This window comes from Ambystoma mexicanum, chromosome 7q (assembly GCF_040938575.1).
Source record: "Ambystoma mexicanum isolate Mex_15411 chromosome 7q, UKY_AmexF1_1, whole genome shotgun sequence".
NCBI lineage: Eukaryota > Metazoa > Chordata > Amphibia > Caudata > Ambystomatidae > Ambystoma > Ambystoma mexicanum.
The window spans coordinates 1,165,987,929-1,166,005,425 of record NC_090941.1 but is presented as its reverse complement, the minus strand read 5'-3'; the positions used below and the strand labels follow the sequence as shown (position 1 = coordinate 1,166,005,425).

The 17,497-nt window shown below is 51.4% G+C and overlaps 1 protein-coding gene across 1 annotated transcript in view; it reads left to right on the top strand.

Moving 5' to 3' along the window:
* The window catches only part of LOC138528729 (zinc finger protein 271-like), a 507,619-nt gene that overhangs the window by 470,540 nt on the left and 19,582 nt on the right, over positions 1-17,497 (top strand). The gene's annotated exons all lie outside the window — the stretch shown is intronic.

The following is a 17,497-nucleotide window of genomic DNA, read 5'->3' as shown; positions in this document are numbered from 1 at the left end:
GTTTCACCCAAGTGTGGGCATGCTAATATTCAAAGTCCTATCTAGATGCGACGCAGGCTAATATTCACAATTCTATCTAAGTGAGGACATGCTAACATTCAAAGTCCTATCAAGATGCGACTGAGGCTAACATTCACAATTCTAAGTGCGGGCATGCTAACATTCAAAGTCCTATCAAGATGCGACTCAGGCTAACATTCACAATTCTATCTAAGTGCGGGCATGCTAACATTCAAAGTCCTATCTAGAAGCGACGCAGGCTAACATTCACAATTCTACCTAAGTGCGGGCATGCTAACATTCAAAGTCCTATCTAGATGGGACGCAGGCTAACATTCACAATTCTTTCTAAGTGCGGGCATGCTAACATTCAAAGTCCTATCTAGATGCGATGCAGGCTAATATTCACAATTCTACCTAAGTGCGGGCATGCTAACATTCAAAGTCCTATCTAGATGGGACGCAGGCTAACATTCACAATTCTATCTAAGTGCGGGCATGCTGACATTCAAAGTCCTATCTAGATGCGACGAAGGCTAATATTCATAATTCAATCTAAGTGTGGACATGCTAATATTCACAATTCTGTCTAAGTGTGGACATGCTAACATTCAAAGTCCTATCTAGATGTGACACAGGCTAATATTCACAATTCTATCTAAGTGCGGGCATGCTAACATTCAAAGTCCTATCTAAATGGGACGCAGGCTAACATTCCCAATTCTAAGTGCGGGCATGCTAACATTCAAAGTCCTATCTAGATGCGACACAGGCTAATATTCATAAATCAATCTAAGTGTGGACATGCTAATATTCACAATTCTGTCTAAGTGTGGACATGCTAATATTCAAAGTCCTATCTAGATGCGATGCAGGCTAATATTCACAATTCTAAGTGCGGGCATGCTAACATTCAAAGTCCTATCTAGATGCGACACAGGCTAATATTCATAAATCAATCTAAGTGTGGACATGCTAATATTCACAATTCTGTCTAAGTGTGGACATGCTAACATTCAAAGTCCTATCTAGATGCGACACAGGCTATTATTCATAAATCAATCTAAGTGTGGACATGCTAATATTCACAATTCTGTCTAAGTGTGGACATGCTAATATTCACAATTCTGTCTAAGTGTGGACATGCTAATATTCAAAGTCCTATCTAGATGCGATGCAGGCTAATATTCACAATTCTAAGTGCGGGCATGCTAACATTCAAAGTCCTATCTAGATGCGACACAGGCTAATATTCATAAATCAATCTAAGTGTGGATATGCTAATATTCACAATTCTGTCTAAGTGTGGACATGCTAACATTCAAAGTCCTATCTAGATGCGACGCAGGCTAATATTCATAATTCAATCTAAGTGTGGACATGCTAATATTCACAATTCTGTCTAAGTGTGGACATGCTAATATTCAAAGTCCTATCTAGATGCGATGCAGGCTAATATTCACAATTCTAAGTGCGGGCATGCTAACATTGAAAGTCCTATCTAGATGGGACACAGGCTAATATTCACAATTCTATGTGTGGACATGATATGATGATATGGCATTTCTAACGCGCCTATACACAAGTGTTTCAAGGCGCGACGAGGCAGGGAGGGGGGAACAAGGGGAAGACAGACAACGATCCTACTAGGCCAGGTGTCATTCAGACCGCGCAAGTGCAGGGGTAGGGGGAAGGGAAAAAGTGCAAGGGGAAGGGGGGGGAGTGCAGTACAAATAAGTAGAATAGAAATAAAATAATAAATAAATAGGGCCAGCTGGTGGCAAGTGCAAGGTAAGTGCAGACAAGTGCTGGGGGGGGGGGCTGTAGGGATACAGAGACAGTCCCGCAGTGCAGGGGTTGCCAGGGAGGCAGTGCAAGTGAAGAGTGACTGGGCCCAGGACCGAGGTCGGTGAGAGTTGCCCAGTTGAAGAATCAGTGCAGTTTAGGTGAAGAATTTAGCAGGGGAGAGGGAGAGAGAAAGCAGAAGTGAAGAGGAAGGTTTTGAGGTGCTTCTGGAACCGGAGATGGTTCTCCTCAAGTTTCAGGGCGGCTGTCATGATCACTGCTTCCAAGGAGCCAGGATCAGCCCAACGTCCTTGGAAGCAGGCCCCTAACCCTGATCCTAGGCACCAGCCGGTCCCCACAGGGACCTTTTGGACCTTGTCCTGGCGCCGGTGGCACCAGGCTCATCAGAAGCCTCGGTCCCGGCACTGGAAGCGCCGGGCTCATCATTGGTGTGAAGATGCTTGGGTGGACTTACCTGCGGCAGACCATGCTGCTGACTTGCCAGACTCTTAAAAGTCCTCGGTGAACTGGGACTACTTTTCTTACCTGGGTGGGGCAGCACCACTCCACTGGAACTCTTCTGGAAGCAGGAACTATTTTCTTACCTAGGCGGGGCCGTGGAAGGAGACGCCTCATCACTCCAAGGCTATTTAAACCACACCCGATTGATGAAACGTGCTTCGCGTTATTCTGCATCAGCAGCAGAACGCTCACCGAGTCTGCTCCAGCTTTTCTTCTTTAGATCCTGAACCTGCAAGAATTATACTCACCATTCCGGTACCCGAGCAACATCAGCACCTGCAAAAGATCAGAAACAACAGGTTAGCAGAACGAACTTTCACACACAGTGTTTGCTTACCTGATCCATCGGCAGCGGCCGTGTCTCACGCTGCACCTTCGCCTGCAAAGACAAACAGCACTATTTTACTTACCGGCACGCCGTGCATTCCGGATTCTTCACGCTGCATCTGCACAAAGACAAACAGCATTATTTTACTTACTGGCACGCCGTGCATTCCGGATTCTTCACGCTGCATCTGCACAAAGATAAACAGCATTATTCTACTTACCGGCACGCTGTGCATTCCGGATTCTTCACGCTGCATCTTCACCTGCATAGACAACAGCACTCACCGGCACGTGGCGGGTTCCGGATTTCTTCTTTCTGCATCGTCGCCTGCAAAGACAAAGAAAGAGACAGTAAGAGCGCTTGCCATACTTACTCAATTCCAGGCGCTTCACTGCCACGCATAAAAGACTATAAAGACTAAAGGTGTCCAGAAACTTACCGGTCGTGCAGACAACGACGGTACTCATCCTCTGAAGTCAAGAGGCTAACGTTTCACCAGTGAAGGAACTGGCAACGGCACCCTGCACTAGACGCAGATGGAGAGCCCAGCATTCACCTATCTAAGGTGAGCAAGTTGACCTGGGAGGGGGGTTCAACAGACAAGCTGGGAGGAGAGAGATAGGGACATTCAACAACCCAGACCTTTAATCCCCATATTATTTCACCTGCAGAAACCTCACCCTTCGAGTTCGACACACAGTGCGGAGAGGTTCGTCCCCAGAAGCCAACCGAATCCTGCACATCACGTTTCGTGTTACGGACACCTTCCTGCCAAGACCCGCGCCTCCGTGGGAATCAGGTGAGCGTTACAGAACGCGAAGCCCACCACTAAACTCCTACCCAGGCGCAATGGAAACTTCAGATACCGATCAACTAGCCCAGTTGCTTGGGGAATTAAGAGCAGAAGTACATGCAGCTCGCCAGGAAACGAGCTCTCTAAGAAGAGAACTGATAATTTCTAAGGAGCGAACAGAGGACCTTGCTAGGCAGTTGTTACAAACTCAGGCAGGACAGACACCTTTGCCCGTTCCAGGAGGGAGTTATCCTTCTGCATCAGCTTCAAATCCAGTGCAAATCAATCTGCCCGGTAATGTGCCCTTGGCTCCGCCCGAACGCTTTGCTGGTGATCCAAAGAAATTCGCAGTGTTCATCAACCAGTGCCGCCTGCATTTTTTATGTCGACCAGCTGCATTCCCAACGGACCAGGCCAAGGTAGCTTTCGTGCTTTCTTATCTCAGTGGCAGTGCTGCAGATTGGTCGATCCCTTTAGTCACCCAGGATGATCCGGTTTTACACGATTTTCAAGCCTTCCAGTCCAGCATGGAGAAACTGTTCGCAAGACATGCACAAGGGCAGGCCTTGGACAATGAACTTCTCTCATTACGACAGGGTAACCAAGACCTCTTGGCTTATATAGCCTCTTTCAATAGACTCATTGTGGAAACACAATGGCCCGAGGACAAGAGAATAACGCTTTTCTACAGAGGCCTGCGTGGAGAGCTCAAGGATGTGCTAGCGCAGGTTGTGAATCCTCCACAAGAATGTTCAGACTATATTGACTTAGTTGTCCAACTAGACCATAGACTACAGAACAGGAAGGCAGATCGTTCCAGATTTGATACCCGAGTGTTTTCCAAACCACAGACCTCGAATAAGGGAGCTGACACTGTGGAACCCATGCAAATAGGGGGCATGAGAGGACCTTTAACCCAGAAAGAGTGGGAAAGAAGAAGGCAGCTGCAATTATGCCTCTATTGCGGTAATTCAGGACACTTTCTTCGGGACTGTCCCGTGAAACCAGCTAAGAAGACTGTAGGAGCCGCTGATACCTGTACCACAAGTTCTGAGCAGGGAAACGACCTCGCCCGACAAGAGTAGAGGTCCTCTTGCCGAGCGTTAAGATCTGTCCCGTGACCTCGCATTTCGTGATACCCATGGTCCTCATTAGTCCTGAACGTCCGGATCGTTTGCATGCAATTGAAGCTTACATTGACAGCGGAGCAATCGGTAACTATGTGGACCGTGAAATGGTATCAAGGATGAATCTACCCCTTGTCCCTAAGGCAGTAAAAGACGTCATCACTACTGTGGATGGCACGGAGATAGCCTCCGGACCAGTAACGCATGCCACCCAAGAAGTTACGCTGTTGAGTCATAATAGACACCGGGAGAGAATAGTGTTCGATGTAATCAAGGCCCCTCAGTTCCAGATCATTCTGGGAATCCCTTGGTTAGAGAAGCACAACCCTCAGATTGATTGGCGAGCAAAGACGGTTCAGTTTCCAGAGTGTTCTACCACTTGTTATCCTCGACCTGATGTTTCACTGGCGACGATCTCTTCTGAGGAGATTCTCAAATTGCCTCCCGAATACCAGGAGTTCCAAGACGTCTTCCAGAAGGATCAAGCTAACACCCTACCTCCTCATAGGTCTTACGACTGTCAAATAGATCTGATACCTGGAACAACTCCTCCTTGCAGCAGGATCTATGCCCTCACCGAGCCAGAGAACCTTCACCTCAGACAGTACCTGGACCAATACCTAGCTAACGGGTTTATCCGTCCTTCAAAATCTCCAGCTTCATCGGCTTTGTTCTTCGTTCCGAAAAAGGAAGGAGACCTTAGGACTTGCATAGATTACCGCGCCCTGAATCAGATCACTGTTAAAAACAGATACCCGTTACCTTTGATCCCTGAACTCCTGGACCAAGTCAAAGATGCCTGTATATACACAAAGCTGGATCTCAGAGGAGCCTACCACTTGGTACGGATCAAAGAGGGCGATGAATGGAAAACGGCCTTCCGCACCAAGTACGGGCTATTCGAATATCAAGTGATGCCCTTTGGACTGTGTAATGCTCCTGCTGCTTTCCAATATTTTATGAACGATGTCCTCAGAGAACTCATTGACGTATGTGTAGTTGTCTACATTGACGACATCCTCGTCTATTCATCATCTGAAGAAGAACATCAGAGACATGTTAAAAAGGTTCTCGAGAGATTGCGTCAACATAGTCTTTTTGCTAAGCTTGAGAAATGCGTCTTCAACGCAACGGAAGTCGAGTTCCTGGGATTCATACTGTCACCTAACGGAGTCCATATGGATTCAAAGAAAGTTGATGCAATTATCAAGTGGCCATCACCAACCTCTGTAAAAGGAGTTCAAAGCATGTTAGGATTCGCTAACTTTTACCGCAGATTCGTTCCTGAATTTTCCCGGATAGTCCAGCCCATCACCGCTCTGTTGAAAAAGAACAAACGCTTTGAGTGGTCTTCTGAAGCGGAACAAGCTTTTCAAGATCTAAAAGCTAAATTCATTTCTGCACCTGTTTTAAAACACCCTCGCCCAGAACTACCTTACATCATGGAAACGGATGCTTCTAGTCTTGCTATGGGAGCAGTGTTATCACAAAGAGATTCGGTCACAAACCAACTACATCCGGTTGCTTTTTGGTCCCGCAAGTTTTCGCCTCCTGAGATCAACTATTCAATTACAGACAAGGAACTTTTGGCCATCAGATCGGCCTTTAAAGCCTGGCGGCATTATCTTCTAGGAGCCAGACACACAGTCACCGTAATGACTGACCACCGCAATTTACAATACCTAAAGACAGCCAAAGCTCAGTCTTCCAGACAACTTCGTTGGGCTCTGTTTTTAGCAGAATTTGACTTTCTAATTACTTATCGACCAGGCAGTAAGAACGGAAAAGCAGATGCCCTCTCCCGGATGGGAGTAGATGAACATTTGATCAATCCAGATCCAATACCCATAATCCCAGAACAAAGGATTTTGGGTTTGGTCAGCACTCAATCTTTTGAAGACATCAAGACCACGGTGAAATCGCTCCTAACTCCGACCGATTTGCAGGACTGGCAATTAAAGGGAAAAGATTTCTCAGTAGATCAAGACCTACCATATTTCCGAGGACGATTGCACTTGCCCTGTGAGAAACTACAAAAACAAGTAATCTCCGGTTATCATGATTCTCTAATGGAGGGGCACCCTGGCATTACCAAAACCATGGAAAAGATCAAAAGACATTTCTGGTGGCCATCGTGGAAAAGGGATATTAGAGACTTTGTAATCTCCTGCGGTGTGTGTGCCCAGAATAAAAGTCAAAAGCAAAGACCAGCCGGCCTATTACAGCCACTTGACATCCCTCCTCTGTCCATGGCATACCCTGTCCATGGATTTTATCACGGACTTACCTCCATGCTTGGGATATACTACCATCTTAGTAGTCGTGGATCTATTCTCGAAAATGGCTCACTTCATACCCTTGAAGGGTCTGCCTTCAGCCTCAGTATTGGCCCGGGAATTCTTGGCAAACATTGTTCGCTTACACGGTTTTCCTTCGGTTTTAGTCTCTGATAGGGGAAGTCAATTCATCTCCCACTTCTGGCGCAGTTGCTGTCGTCTAGCCCAAGTTGATGTAAGACTTTCGACCAGTCACCATCCCCAAACTGACGGACAAACCGAAAGGACAAACCAGACACTAGAACAATATCTACGCTGCATGCTCCAACAAACAGAAAACCCCTGGAAGGACATTCTTTGGATCGCTGAATACGCGTACAACAATTCGACTCATTCTGGAACCGGGAAGACTCCCTTTTTCTTGTTATATGGACACCATCCTAGAACCTCCAACCTGGATCCTCCCCAAGAAATTGAAGCACCTGCTGTGGATCACTTGCATTCGGAGATCACCTGTGCTTTTAAGGAAGCCACTGCCCATCTGCAAAGAGCTAAAGCTCAATTCAAAAAGGCAGCCGATCGGCACCGTAAAGAGGCCCCTCACTACGCTGTAGGAGATCAAGTCTGGTTATCCACTAAGCACCTGCCTTTAAAAGGACCCCGCACTTTCATCCCGAGATACCTTGGGCCCTACCTCATATCTGCCATAATTAATCCGGTGGCTGCCAAATCGGAATTACCTACGCATATGAAAATACATCCAGTATTCCATGTCTCCTTATTAAAACCAGTACAACCAGAAACCCGATTGACTGAACTCCCGGAACCCGTTTTGGTAGACGGAGAACTCAAATTCGAAGTGAAGAACATCCTAGACTCCAAAATTTCCAGGTCTAAATTATACTATCTGGTTGATTGGAAAGGATACGGTCCCCAGGAAAGGTCTTGGGAACCCTCAGAACACGTCCACGCACCTCGTCTGGTCAAGAGATTCCATCTGAATCACCCCGACAAGCCGAAGCCCCCGGAGAAGACACACTTAGGAGGGGCCTTGAGGGGGGATACTGTCATGATCACTGCTTCCAAGGAGCCAGGATCAGCTCAACGTCCTTGGAAGCAGGCCCCTAACCCTGATCCTAGGCACCAGCCGGTCCCCACAGGGACCTTTTGGACCTTGTCCTGGCGCCGGTGGCACCAGGCTCATCAGAAGCCTCGGTCCCGGCACTGGAAGCGCCGGGCTCATCATTGGTGTGAAGATGCTTGGGTGGACTTACCTGCGGCAGACCATGCTGCTGACTTGCCAGACTCTTAAAAGTCCTCGGTGAACTGGGACTACTTTTCTTACCTGGGTGGGGCAGCACCACTCCACTGGAACTCTTCTGGAAGCAGGAACTCTTTTCTTACCTAGGCGGGGCCGTGGAAGGAGACGCCTCATCACTCCAAGGCTATTTAAACCACACCCGATTGATGAAACGTGCTTCGCGTTATTCTGCATCAGCAGCAGAACGCTCACCGAGTCTGCTCCAGCTTTTCTTCTTTAGATCCTGAACCTGCAAGAATTATACTCACCATTCCGGTACCCGAGCAACATCAGCACCTGCAAAAGATCAGAAACAACAGGTTAGCAGAACGAACTTTCACACACAGTGTTTGCTTACCTGATCCATCGGCAGCGGCCGTGTCTCACGCTGCACCTTCGCCTGCAAAGACAAACAGCACTATTTTACTTACCGGCACGCCGTGCATTCCGGATTCTTCACGCTGCATCTGCACAAAGACAAACAGCATTATTTTACTTACTGGCACGCCGTGCATTCCGGATTCTTCACGCTGCATCTGCACAAAGATAAACAGCATTATTCTACTTACCGGCACGCTGTGCATTCCGGATTCTTCACGCTGCATCTTCACCTGCATAGACAACAGCACTCACCGGCACGTGGCGGATTCCGGATTTCTTCTTTCTGCATCGTCGCCTGCAAAGACAAAGAAAGAGACAGTAAGAGCGCTTGCCATACTTACTCAATTCCAGGCGCTTCACTGCCACGCATAAAAGACTATAAAGACTAAAGGTGTCCAGAAACTTACCGGTCGTGCAGACAACGACGGTACTCATCCTCTGAAGTCAAGAGGCTAACGTTTCACCAGTGAAGGAACTGGCAACGGCACCCTGCACTAGACGCAGATGGAGAGCCCAGCATTCACCTATCTAAGGTGAGCAAGTTGACCTGGGAGGGGGGTTCAACAGACAAGCTGGGAGGAGAGAGATAGGGACATTCAACAACCCAGACCTTTAATCCCCATATTATTTCACCTGCAGAAACCTCACCCTTCGAGTTCGACACACAGTGCGGAGAGGTTCGTCCCCAGAAGCCAACCGAATCCTGCACATCACGTTTCGTGTTACGGACACCTTCCTGCCAAGACCCGCGCCTCCGTGGGAATCAGGTGAGCGTTACAGCGGCAGGAAGGCTGTTCCAGAGGGAGGCCCCTGCCGCGGAGAGAGATCTACCCCCAGCTCGTTGCTTCGAGAAGCGGCTGACCCTGAGGGAGTTGGAGACGGATGAGCGTAGAGCTCGGGAAGGAAGATATTTAGGAAGAGAGAGTTGAAGGAATTTAGGCCCCAGAAGGCCTTGTGGACAATGCAGAGGGTTTTGAACTTAATCCTCGCAGCCACTGGGAGCCAGTGTAGAGATTTCAGTCCTGGAGAGATACGGTCCCTGGGCTTGAGGCCAAGGACAAGTCTCGCAGTTCTGTTCTGGATGAGTTGCAGGGGGCGGAGAGTGGAGGCAGGCAGATTAAGATAGAGGCTGTTACAGTAGTCCAGCTTCGAGAGAACCAGGGCTCGGGAGACAGTGAGCTTCTGGGGGAAGGAGAGGAAGGGAAGAATACCTCTGAGGAGGTGCAGCTGGTAATGTGACTTCTTAGAGACGTCAGATATATGAGGAGAGAAGGAGAGTGTGGAGTCGAAGATGACCCCGAGGTTTTTTGCCTTGCAGGTGGGAGCAGGAAGAGGGCCAAGAGAGGCTGGCCAAAGAGCTGCAGGGAAGGAGGGAGTGGGTGTGCCAATGAGAAGAATCTCAGTCTTACTAGCATTAAGGCAGAGGTCATTGGTGTGGCGTTGCCCCTTTAAGGGTACGCACGCGACGGAGTGACGTCAACTCCGTCGCGTGCCAGTTTAAATAAACGGGGCGGCTCCTGGTGACGTCAGTTCACCGGGGAGCCCACACCGACAACATCTCCGTCCCTGTGTCTCATTACCACAGGGGGTGGGGGGCTCACGGAGGCGGCCCATCGGAGACCGCTAACAGTGGCGACGAGACCGGGATCGCTTCCTGGGACACGCGGGGGAGTTCCGCCGCAGCGCAGATGATCGGATGTGAGCGCGCGACGAACTCCGACCGCAGAGAAGGAAGCGACGCACGCGGCCGGCGGCCATTTTGATGAACAGGCCTCGGAGACTCACGGCTTCATAACGAAGCGTCGGTGAGCCATCCGGGCTTAATTTTTGGAAACTTCAGCGGCGGATGGTCGCTGAACACAGCACATGTCAATTTCGTGAGGAAATTTTGACAATTTTCACGATTATTGTCGAGCAGAGGCAGGGAGACTCCATGGGGAGCCTGCTGTTGCAATAGGAGTCTATCTCTTCCTCTACTCAATTTTTGGACACACCATTGTCTGCATGCTGGCTGGAGTGACACCTTCACGAAGATCACGGCTGGTGGTGAGTTGCGGCCCCTTTGTTGCCAATCTTGTGGGGTGCCTGTGCGCTTTCCACCATGAACCAGGATGCTGCTGCTGCTGCTGCTGCTCCTGCTGTTGTGGCTCCGGCACCGCCTGTGCTTCCACCTGCCCCTCCGCCGAAACCACCGGGGTCCCTACAGCCAATGCCTGAGTTTGATATCTCGGGTGCTCCATCGGGCCTGGGACAGAGGTGGAAGATGTGGATGGATAGGCTGGAGATGTACTTCAGGGCCACAATGGAAACAACGGACGACGGCAAGCTGGCCACCCTCCTGTACTCTGCTGGTCCGGCGGTGCATGAGGTATTTATGTCCCTGCAGCCGGTGGACGGGTCGTTTGCTGCGGCAAAGGAGGCACTCCATAATCATTTTCTGCCAATGGCCAATGCGGACTATGAACGTTTTCTTATGGGAACGGCTCGCCAAAAAGATGATGAGACTCTGGATGTATTCTTTGGGCGGCTGCGGCGTCTGGCAGCACCGTGTGCCTGGAATGACCCCGAGGTCATGATTAGGAACCAACTCATTCAAGGGTGCAGCTCTGGGAAACTGAGACGCCAGATCCTGCGAGAGCCGGGCATCACCCTCCCTCGCATCCTAGAACTGGGGAGGTGCCACGAGGTCTCTGAACTGCGGGCAACCAGGATGGAAGCGGGTATTCGCCCAGCCAAGGTGGAAGAGATCTGTGCGGTCGGAAGAGGCCGCGGGTTGAGGCGCCCCATGAACAATCAGAGCCAGCGCGCGCAGGGGTCGAATGTCTCCTGCCCGAAGTGTGGCTATGATCTCCCGCACCCCGCGGAGTGCCCGGCAACGGGAGTCAAGTGTGGCAGATGCGGAGGCCCTGACCATTTCGCCAGAATGTGTAAGTCTGCCGCCCCCAAAATTGTGCCGAGGGGACCAGTTCGAGCCGGCTTCTTCCGGCCCCAGAGGGCCTCCAACGTTGCCCAGGTGGACCAAGGTGACGAAGGAGCCCCTCAGGAGGAGGAGGAGGAGGAGGAGGACGAGGATGAGGAGAACGTGTTTTTCGTGTCCAGTGTGAGCGTACTCAAGTCCCGCTCCAAAAGACAACCCAGGTGTAACGTGTTGGTTAATGGAGACTCTGTGCCGATGCTAGTGGACACTGGCGCATCTGTAAATGTAATGGCCCGCCAGCATTACAAGACCATGCTGGCCCCGCCTGCGCTGGCTGCGCCGAGGGCACGCATATTCACCTTCGGCGGGGACCGGCCTTTGCCTCTAGACGGTGTATTCGTGGCCCGTGTGCAGTATGGGGACTCACACATACGGGCTCGATTCTACGTTACACCGGTGAGCGACAACACCCTGCTCTGCTGTGCCGCGGCGGAGGCACTGGGTATTGTCACGTTCGCATACGCAGTATACTTAGAGGACATCCAGGTCCTCCTGGCCAAACATGGATCCCTGTTTGAGGGCATTGGACAGCTGGTGGGTGAGCCGGTCCGGCTCCATATCGATGAATCCATACAACCAGTGGCGCTGAAGCACCGACGGGTCCCTTTCCATCTCAGGGATCTGGTGGATCGTGAACTTGACAACCTCGTGGGGTTGGACATAATCGAAAAGGTTGAAGGACCCACCCCCTGGGTGTCCCCCATTGTCATCGCCCGCAAGCCCAAGCAACCCGATGCTGTGAGAATTTGTGTGGACATGCGGCTGCCTAATAAGGCCATAAAGAGGGAGCGACACCTCACCCCCACCATCGACATTATTGCGGAGCTGCAGGGTGCAAGGTTTTTCTCTAAGCTCGACCTGAGATCGGGCTATCATCAGGTGGTCTTGCACCCCGAGTCCAGATACATTACTACCTTTACCATACATCGGGGTCTCTATCGATATAAAAGACTAAGCTTTGGGGTGTCCTCGGCAGCGGAGGTTTTTCAAAACATAATAAGAGGTGCACTGGCGGATCTGGAGGGCGTCCTTAATATCAGCGATGATATCCTAGTGTACGCCAAATCGGAAACGGAGCATCTGTCACGCCTGTCCAAGACTTTTGAACGGCTACGGCTGCTGGGCCTCACTTTACACAAGGAAAAGTGCGAATTTCTGAAGACGGAGATCGAATTCTTTGGGTTCGTATTCAAGGCGGATGGGGTGTCACCAGATCCCCGCAAAGTGAGAGACATCAAGGAGGCGCGCCCGCCCGAAAATGTCGCGGAGGTGAGGAGTTTTCTGGGGATGGTTACTTACTGCGGCCGTTTCATCAGAAATCTCGCATCCCGCTCTGAGCCCCTGAGGTCGCTCACCAAGAAGGACACCACCTGGCAGTGGGGCCCTCTGGAACAGGCGGCGTTTGACGATATTCGAGGGGCGTTAGCGGCGCATGACACCATGGCATTCTTTGACCCGAGCCTGCAGACGGAGATCGTGGTGGACGCCAGCCCATATGGGCTAGGGGCAGTGCTCACGCAAGTGGGAAAAGACCAGGAGGTCCGGCCAATAGCATACGCCAGCAAGGCCCTGTCTGACACTGAGCAACGTTACTCTCAAATCGAGAGGGAGGCCCTGGCGGTGCTGTGGGGCTGTCGGCACTTCCGCCTCTACATTCTGGGGCGTCCCGTGACCGTAGTCACTGACCACAAGCCGCTGTTGCCGATCATGGCGGGCTCGTCATCTCGCCCGCCAGTGAGGATTGAGCGTTGGATGCTCGCCCTGCTGGAGTATGGGGTGTCATTGACCTATCGTCCCGGTGCCAACAATGCGGCGGACTACCTATCTCGACACCCCAGGAACGACTCGCAGGTGTCGGCGTCGGCGGAGGAGGCCGACGAACACGTCTGCCTGGTCATAGAGACTGCGACACCAAACTCCATGCAGGTGGAGGAACTTGAGGCGGCTTCGAAAAGCGACGAGTGTTTCTCCATCCTGAAGGAGGCCATGCAGAAGGGTGCCTGGAAGACAGTGCTGGAGGCGGTGGAGCGAAGAACATGTGAGGCCAGGGTCACTCTCGAGCAGTTGTGGAGAGTGAGAGAGGAACTAACATTCTCCGAGTCGGGGCTACTGCTAAGAGGGGAAAGGATCGTAGTGCCCCAGGCCAAAGTGGCACAGGTCATCGCGCTGGCGCACCAAGGTCATGAAGGGGCCCCCAAAACGAAAGCTCGCCTCCGTCAGAAGGTGTGGTTTCCTGAGTTGGAGCGGAAGGTGGAGGAGTTCGTGGCCTCTTGTGTGTGGTGTCAGGCGGCGGCCCCGGCCCAGAAGGAACCGTCCATTGAAGCAATGCCCCGCGGGACTCGACCATGGGAAGTGGTGCACGCCGACTCTGGGTCTACATCCAGAGGCACGCATTTTCTAGTGGTGGTAGACGAGTGGTCGAGGTACCCGGAAGTTGAGTTTATAGACTCAGTGGCGTTTGAGAACGTGGTGGTGGCGCTGGAGAAGATCTTTGCCACTCATGGCCTCCCCTCTGTGCTGTGCTCGGACAACGGAGCCCCATTCCAGGGGGAGAGTTTCGCAGAGCTCATGAAAGAGTATGGAATTCAACACCGGCGGGTCACCCCGCTGTGGCCCCGCGCCAACGGGGAGGCCGAGCGAATGATGCGCACCCTCAACAAGGTGTTCCGCATTGCCCATGGAAAAGGGGAGTGTTTGCAGAGGGCTCTGTACGTATTCCTACGAGGGTACCGCACCACCCCTCATTCGTCTACGGGGGTGGCTCCGGCAGAAGCACTATTCCAGCGGTGCCCGAGGGATGTCATACCGGAGGTGGGGGACAGAGACCCCGCCGTCATCGACAATGAGCAGGTGGAAGAGGACAGACAGGTCAGGACACAGATGGAGAACATCCGGAGGGGGCTCAGACCCCCACACATCGCGTTGGGGGATGAGGTGCTGGTAAGAAATCGTCACCCTCATGGAAAACTGTCTCTCACGTATGAACCCGCCCCCCTGGACGTGGTAGCTGTCAAGGGGTCAATGGTGACTGCATCGGATGGAACTTCATCGGTAACCAGGAATGCGTCGTTCTTCAGGAAGATTGGTGACCCCAGAGTGGACAACCCGGACAACCGAGAAAGTGAAGGCGCTCTGGATGAAGGTGGGGGAGAACGCGCCGTAGTGGAATCGCCGGCTCGAGGCGGACCCAGTCCAGGAACACCAGCCAGGGACGGTGGCAGGAGGTACCCCCTGAGATCAGGGCGTGGGAAACCTGCCCGTCTCAGTGATTATGTTATGGACTGAGCTTGGAGGCTGACCGGGGACTAATGGTCAGGCCATGACAGGTACACACGGCGGATCCGGGGTGGCTGTCAATAAATGGGGGTTTTTGTTGAAACTTATAGAGTGATATGTGTCATAGATGTGTGCTAGTTAAGTACTCCTATTTCCAATTTGTTGTTATGGAAAAGGAGGAGTGTGGCGTTGCCCCTTTAAGGGTACGCACGCGACGGAGTGACGTCAACTCCGTCGCGTGCCAGTTTAAATAAACGGGGCGGCTCCTGGTGAAGTCAGTTCACCGGGGAGCCCACACCGACAACATCTCCGTCCCTGTGTCTCATTACCACAGGGGGTGGGGGGCTCACGGAGGCGGCCCATCGGAGACCGCTAACAATTGGCAGCACACCACACCATGCTAATATTCACAATTCTGTCGATTATTGGTAAGTAATCGGGGCATATGCACTAAATAAAAAAACTGTCATTAATTCACCAAAGAACACTGATGATAAATGCCAAGTGAAGGATTAAGAAAACTCTTGTGCAACCTCCACCCATCTAATAGTGAACGTGAGCAGTAATTAGATGCTGCTACTGAGCATGCGCCGGCACTTGGGATAGCTCTCAATGCGCATGCTGAACTAGTGATTAGTGTGACCAAGCGCCCGACCCGAGATGGCACTCAATGCGCATGCTCATTCGCTGATTCGCGTGAGCATGTGCCCGACCCGAGATGGCACTCAATGCGCATGCTCATTCGGTGATTAGTGTGACCAAGCGCTTGACCCGAGATGGCACTCAATGCGCATGCTCATTCGATGTGTGACGTAAGCATGCGCCGGCACTCGGGCTGGAACTCCGTGCGCATGCCCACCTGGCTCGTGATGTGAGCGCGCGCGCGCATGCGGAAGTTACAGTAAGGCCGGCGCGTCATTTCCTTTGTTTTCGCCGGAAGCCTTAGCTTTGTGGCTTCTGATGGCCGCTCCCCATTTCCCGTCTCTTCCGGTCGGGGTTGCTGGGGTTATTCCCCATCCCTTTCCGCTTTTCGGCGCTTCTTTGTGGCCTTGGATGTGGTTTTGCCCCGTTTCTCCCGCTTCCTGGTGGAGGAGACCCGCATGTGCGCCCCCCCCCCCGCCCTTTCTGTGGCTGCCCAGGATTCTGCTGTGAGATCCCCCCAGGGAGATCGCCCGAGTGTTGGGGGCAGGGACCGGTGCAGCAGGTGAATGAGGCAGCGGTGGGGGTAGGGTGGCAACTTTACAAAGTGGTTTTGCAAGAGGCTTTAGAATTAGAAGTGGTAGCCATTGAAATCAGCCTGCAGTGCGCGCGGTCCCATATAGTGGTCATTCCGTGCCCCCCCCCCCCCCACCCACCCCCCCTCTCCCATCCACTGTTGGGGTAAATTAGTGGCAGATGGCATTTTAACACACACAGCACAAAACACTGTGGGACCATTCTAGATGCAGGACCCTCATTTGCATACATGTTCACACCAACATAAGTGACGTCAGAGAAAAGGCACTGCAAGAAGCGGCATCAGTCTGTGGTACTTCGAGGCGCCATGGGAAGTGGCTTCAGAATAAGTCGGAGTGATTTCATTGACTGGCAAATAACTTTCGGCTGTGATAAACATGATTGACACTATTACTAGATATGACGCAATTCTATGGTCATTAAACAGTGAGTGGTGATCTGTTTTTTATAATATCTTATTATAATAACATAATATAACAAACTATGGACTCTTCAGAGTGAGAGCTTTCTGATGGGAATCCATATACCAATCCTTGAGGTGAAGATGCCGCCTGCCCACGTTGATGGACCCCATGGCCATGGCAAAAGCCTTGAAACTGTTGCATGCCAAGTCTGAGAAGAATTCCACATGCGCATTAACGGTGTTCAGAAGAGGGGTGGGTCAGAACCCTCCATTATGGCCCTTGATACAGCCCTTGGACCCCCTAGAGCAGTCTCAGCAGTGTAGGAGGAATACATCACTGCCTTCATGACTAAATGGGCACCGCCATAAGCCTTACTCAAGGCCCTATCCGCTTTTCTGTCTGTGGCATCCTTGATCGCCTCAGGTGCCATAGAAGAATGACTCACCAAACTCTGGAGAATAGTGTCAACTTGGACAATCTGATGCAGCAGCTTCACCTCCCCTCTACAAAGGATATAACTTGGCCAGGAAGCGAGTAACCAAGACCCTCGCCGGCTCCCGCCACTCATAAATTAGTTCATCTTTAACCGTTATCAATAGCAGCAGACCAGTTTTTAGATTTGATTTTAAATTGGTGCCGTAGATCCCAGAGGAGGCATCCACAGGTAAGGGGTCTGGCTACACAAACCCCATATAATGAGCAACCTGGATCAGAACGTTGGACCGCAAATCTTTGTCAACATACCTCCCCCTCTGGGCCTTGTCCCGGGAGTTCAGCGAAACCAAAAAGTCAGAGGAACAAGAAGAAGAGGATGCTTCTGTGGAGGTGAGAGAGGACTGAAGCTTGGCATGAGACCTCCCCTGCTCCCAAATGGCCCTCTGGAAATTCTGCATCAGAGACTTTACAGAAAATCCAGCCAGCTTTTTCCATCACCTTTCAGGGGACGAGCACAAATCAATAAATACCAACAGAGCCTGCCAACCGCCCAACCGGAAGTGGCTCTGGCAAGCAAGATCCTCATTGGAAAGAGCAAGTGCCCCTCCGGTGCAAAGCCGGTCCACCTTTCGTATCAATACCTTTCTTTTTTTTTAG